Below are 6,000 nucleotides of genomic sequence, written 5' to 3' on the forward strand. Positions count from 1 at the left end.
TATCACTATTGCCTGTGCCATTCAAGGAAATATGAAGATTCTCTTCATATTGTTTAAATTTTGAATTTCACACAAAAATGTGCAGCGATTCATTGCTAGCTTCTAATTTCCCTAAAGCAGACATATTTCCCAAAAATAGACAATTACTTGAATAAATATTGATGATTCGTGGGCATTTTTATTTCAATTGTGTATTATTTTCAGAAACCTGAATGAATGCAATAAGATTGATATCAGTGACTTCAGGTGTTTCTTTCTGTACATCTAATTATACAGGTCCTCAGAATTGCCAAGAAGATTTGTGCACTTGTGGAAGTCCTGCAGTTTAATTCTTTGCGCACTTTTGATCTTTGTCATCACAACAAAATGTATTTTTATTGAATTACAATGCCTTTATTGCTTACGGTTTAGTTTTTTATGGAACAGAATTCTGGAGTTCCTAATTTTTTTCCCTTCCTCTTCAGGATGTGAGAATTGCTGGCAAGGCTTCACTTAGCTCACGTTCATAGAACTCAGTGCAGAAAGAGGCTATTCAAGGTCATTCCACCCAAACCTACACCCCACCCAATCTTCATAATCCCACATTGGTGGGTTAGGCATGGTAAAAACTAACTGGCATATCTTTGGATACTACAAGCATTTTTATTTAAGTGTGGCCAATCTACCTAACCTATACGTCTTTAGACTGAGAGGAAACTGGACACCCAGAGGAAACCCACACAGACATGAAGACAACATGCAAACATCACACAGTCACCCAAGGCTGGAATTGAACCCAGTTCTCTAGCACAGTGAGGCAGCAGTACAAACCATTTGCCACCATGTTCTAGTATATTCCTTTTACTGGAGTGAATGGCTTATTCCGTGATCTTATGGGGCAGTTAAGAGGCAGCGACATTAGTATGGAACTAGTCACATACATGCCAGAATGGACAGGGAAAACCGGTTTCCTTCCCTAAAGTACATTTGTGACAAGTTACATTTTGCAACAGTTTAGCAAGTTTATGATTACTTATGATCTGTTGTTTCAGAACCAGTTTCTAGATATCTCTTGATATGATTCATCCTCATATTAAAAGTGTGTTACAGTGGTGAAAATTTTTAAAACCAATCTCTTCCTATTCTCACCAGCTATCCATAAGCAGATTGTTGTTTAATTTCTCCCCTTACAAAACAGTGAGGGCATATTTCCCTCGCACCCTTTGTTTGTGGGCTCTGACGTTGGAAGGACTATAATAATAGTTATAAAGTTAAAACAGAAGTCAGGTTTAATTTGCTCTCTTAGTCATGGTGGCTGGGGGAAAAAAGCTTTACAATACACATTCACAAACAAAAATAGACCACAAACTGAAAACAGTAGAGATGTTATTCAGTTATTGACAACATAACAACAAAGTTGCTCAATGTCTTTGTTTTTAAGATGGAGTGCAAAACTTCAAAGTTGGAATCAGCAGTTTGGAATTCCTCTTGTGGGGCTGCTTCATTGATGGGCAACAGTTCTGATGTGTTAGACCATTCGTTCTCTTTGAAAATCTCTTCAAATGTATTTTGAGGGTATTCATTGATAAGCGAAAGTTGATTACTTGCAGAGAGCACAGATATAGGTTGTTGGGTGCTTTTTACAGTCCAGAGACTATTATATCATGGAGGTAGGGGATTTGATGACTGAAAGGTGCTTTTATGTGCTTCAATTTCCCTTGTTGAATGGAGCTACCCTGAACCCCATCTTTATTGGATTGTTTTATGTGGTTTAAACAACTATAAATATATTTTTTCAATACCCTTTTGACAGTGTCCAAATGCAGTAAAATGACAACTAAAATATTTATGTAGTGGAGAAGAATTTTAAAAAGGAATGCATGTATAAGGTAAACTTAAAAATCACAACACCAGGTTATAGTCCAACAGATTTATTTGGAAGCACTAGCTTTCGGATCATTGCTCCTTTATCTCAGGTAGCTGTGGAACAGGATCATAAATTCAACAGAACTTATAGCAAAAGATTACAGTGTCATGCAACTGAAACCTAGATTGCTGTGAAGTCTTTCTTCTTTTAGAATGGGTTGCAGGTTTCAGTTCATTAATATGTAATTGCCAAACTTCTTTTAAGTCACATTCTCAAGATAACTTAAGGTTTTATTTTTAGAAAGTGACACCACAGATCAGATAATGCATTGAAAGTGTGAGGTTAGAGTCTCTCTGTATTCCAATCTTGAGTCAGACTGGTTCTATTTCCAAAGTAGAAATTTATAAAACATTGCATTGATTGACTGCCTGCAGATTGTGCACTTTTTGAGTCAAATGGAATGTATCTGCAAATGCAAATTCATCCCATGGACTTGTGTGTACGTGCATGAGTGTATGAATTTGCATGCTTGGTTAAAGTGTGTGCATGAGTGTGATGGAGTACAAGACTGTGAGAGGGTGTGTGAGTGTGAATATGTGAGAGGGAGTGTATAGTATAGTAGGAGCACCAGTAGTGTGATGTGAACCCAAGGTCCCAGTTGAGGCCATCATGGGTTCCGAACTTGGCTACCAACCTCTGCTCGGCCACTCTGTGTTGTTGCATTTCTCCAAGTCTGCCTTGGAGGATAGTCACCTGAAGATCCGAGGCCGAATGTCCCTCACCACTGAAGTGTTCCTTGACTGGGAGGTAACACCCCTGTCTGGTGATTGTTGTGTAGTATCCATTCATCCATTGTTGTAGCGTCTGCTTGGTCTAGCCAATGTACCATGCTTGCAGTGTATGAGATAGACAACATTGGCTGAGTTGCAGGAGTACCTGCCCCGAAAATGGTAGTTGGAGTCCTCACGTGTAATGGTATATCCATGTCGACACCCTGACACGTCTTGCAATGGTTGCCATGGAGTTTTATGGTGTTGTGGTCCACGTTGTCCTGAAGGCTGAGCAGTTTGCTGCGAACAGTGGTCTGTTTAAGGTTTGGCAGTTGTTTAAATGAGAGAACTGGAGGGCATAGGGAAGATCTTGGCGAGGTGCTAGTCCTCATGGATAACATGTTGCAGGTTTTGAAGAATATGGTGTAGTTTCTCCGCTCACAGCAAGTACTGGACAACGAAGGGTACCCTATCGGTTGCATCCCATATCTGTCTCCTGAGGAGGTCAATACAGTTTCTTGCTGTGGCACGTCGGAACTGGCAATCGATGAGAGAGTATCGAACCGTGTTCTTCTTAAGGCATCTTGGAGCACCTTCAGGTGTCCATTGCGTTCCTCCTCTCATCTGAACAGATCCTGTGTATGTGTAGGGCTTGTCGATAGGGGATGGCTGTTTTAATATGTTTGGGTGGAAGCTGGAGAGGTGCAGCATCGTGAGATTATCCGTGGGTTTGCAGTAGAGTGAGATACTGAGGTGCCTGTCCTTGATGGAGATGCGTGTGTCCAAGAATGAGACAGACACTAAAGAGCAGTCCATGGTAAGTAATGATGGGATAAAATTTGATATCGCTGTAGTTGTTTCAGTGACTCCTAACCATGGGTGCAGAAGAATAAATAGTCATCAATATATGTGGTGTATAGTGCTTGTTGGAGATCCTGTGCAGCAAAGAGGTCTTGTTCGAACTTGTGCATGTAAACATTAGCGTAATGGGATACACATTTGGTCCCCATGGCTGTTCCATGAAGAACTGGTTGTCAAAGGTGAGAATGTTGTGGATGAGAATGAAGCGAATGAGTTTGTAGAATGGTGTTTGGAGATTGGCAGTTGTTGGTATTGAGTACTGAGGCTGTTGCAGCAATGCCATTGTTGTGGGGAATGCGCGGTATAGAGTGCTGAAACGTCCATTGTGAGAAGGCATGTTCCCAAATCGACTAGTCCGTGGGTGCTGAGTCTCTGTAAGAAAGCTGCAGCGTTGCGACAGAAGCTGGGGGGTCCTTTACAATGGGTTTCAAAATGCCCTCGCTATAGCCAGAGAAGTTCTCAAACAGGGTCCTGTTGCCTGATATAATGGGACATCCAAGTGTGTTGGCTTTGTGAATCTTTGGAAGGCAGTATAAGTCCCCTACGCAAGAAATACATGGGATGAGAGTGCATACGGAACTCTGACTGGATCAAAAGTCATGATCAATGCATTTAGTTCACAGGTGTATTCATAGAGTCATAGCGATGTACAGCGTGGAAACAGACTCATCGGTCCAACCTGTCCATGGCAACCAGATATCCCAACCCAATCTCGTCACACATGCCAGCACCCGGCCCATCTCCTAACCCTTCGTATTCATATACCCATCCAGATGCAATTGTTGCAATTGTACTAGCCTCCACTACTTCCTCTGGCAGCTCATTCCATACATGTACCACCCTCTGCGTGAAAAGGTTGCCCCTTAGGTCTCTTTTATATCCTTCCTCTCCCACCCTAAACCTATGCCCTCTGGTTCTGGACTCCCCGACCCCAGGGAAAAGACTTTGCCTATTTATTTTGCCCCTCATAATTTTATAAACCTCTATAAGGGCACCCCTCAGCTTCGGACGTCCCAGGGAAAACAGCCCCAGCTTGTTCAGTCTCTCTCTATAGCTCAAATCCTCCAACCCTGGCAACATCCTTGTAAATATTTTCTGAACCCTTTCAGGTTTCACAACATCTTTCTGATAGGAAGGAGACCAGAATTGCATGCAATATTCCAACAGTGGCCGAACCATTATCCTGCACAGCCGCAACATGACCTCCCAACTCCTGTACTCAGTACTCTGACCAATAAAGGAAAGCATACCAAATGCCGCCTTCACTATCCTATCTACCTGCGACTCCACTTTCAAGGAGCTATGAACCTGCACTCAAAGGTCTCTTTGTTCAGCAACACAAGTGTATAAGTCCTGCTAAGATTTGCTTTCGCAAAATGCAGCACCTCATGTTTATCTAAATTCAACTCCATCTGCCACTTCTCAGCCCATTGGCCCATCTGATCATGATCCCATTATAATCTGAAGTTACTTTCTTTGCTGTCCACTACACCAATTTTGGTGCCATCTGAAAACTTACTAACTATACCTCTTATGCTCACATCCAAATCATTTATATAAGTATGATGAAAAGTAGTGGACCTAGCACTGATCCTTGTGGCACTCCACTGGTCACAGGCCTCCAGTCTGAAAAATAACCCTCGACCACCACCCTCTGTTTTCTACCTTTGAGCCAGTTCTGTATCCAAATGGCTAGTTCTCCCTGTATTCCATGAGACCTAAACTTGCTAACCAGTGTCCCATGGAGAACCTTGTCGAATGCCTTATTGAAGTCCATACAGATCACATCTACCGGTCTGCCCTCATCAATCCTCTTTGTTACTTCTTCAAAAAACTCAATCAAGTTTGTGAGACATGATTTCCCATGCACAAAACCATGTTGACTATCCCTAATCAGTCCTTGCTTTTTCAAATGCATGTAAATCCTGAACCTCAGGATTCCCTCTAACAACTTGCCCACTATCGACGTCAGGCTCACTGGTCTATACAGGCAAAAGTGAGGACTGCAGATGCTGGAAATCACAGTCTAGATTAGAGTGGTGCTGGAAAAACACAGCAGGTCAGGCAGCATCTGAGAAGTAGGAAAATCAGGCCTTCAGTCCTGATGAAGGACTTCTGCCCGAAATGTCGATTTTCCTACTCCTTGGATGTTGCCTGACCTGCTGTGCTTTTCCAGCACCACTCTAATCCTCACTGATCTGTACATCCCCGGTGCTTGTTCTTACCTCCTTTCTTAAATATTTCTATGTGACTATCGATGATACAAATATCTCGGTAAGAGGCCAAGTAATCACTTCCTTAGCTTCCCACAGAGTTATAGGGTACACCTGATCAGGTCCTGGGGATTTATTCACTTTTATGCATTTCAAGACATGCAGCACTTCCTCCTCTGTAATGCGGACATTTTTCAAGATGTCACCATCTATTTCCCTACAGTCTATATCTTCCATGTCCTTTTCCACAGTAAATACTGATGCAAAATACTCGTTTAGTATCTCCCCCATCTCCTGCGGCTCCACACAA

The sequence above is a fragment of the Chiloscyllium plagiosum genome, unplaced genomic scaffold (genome assembly GCF_037043375.1).
Source record: "Chiloscyllium plagiosum isolate Xiang-an unplaced genomic scaffold, Cpla_swu_hap1 HiC_scaffold_2, whole genome shotgun sequence".
In the NCBI taxonomy this organism is placed as follows: Eukaryota; Metazoa; Chordata; class Chondrichthyes; order Orectolobiformes; family Hemiscylliidae; genus Chiloscyllium; species Chiloscyllium plagiosum.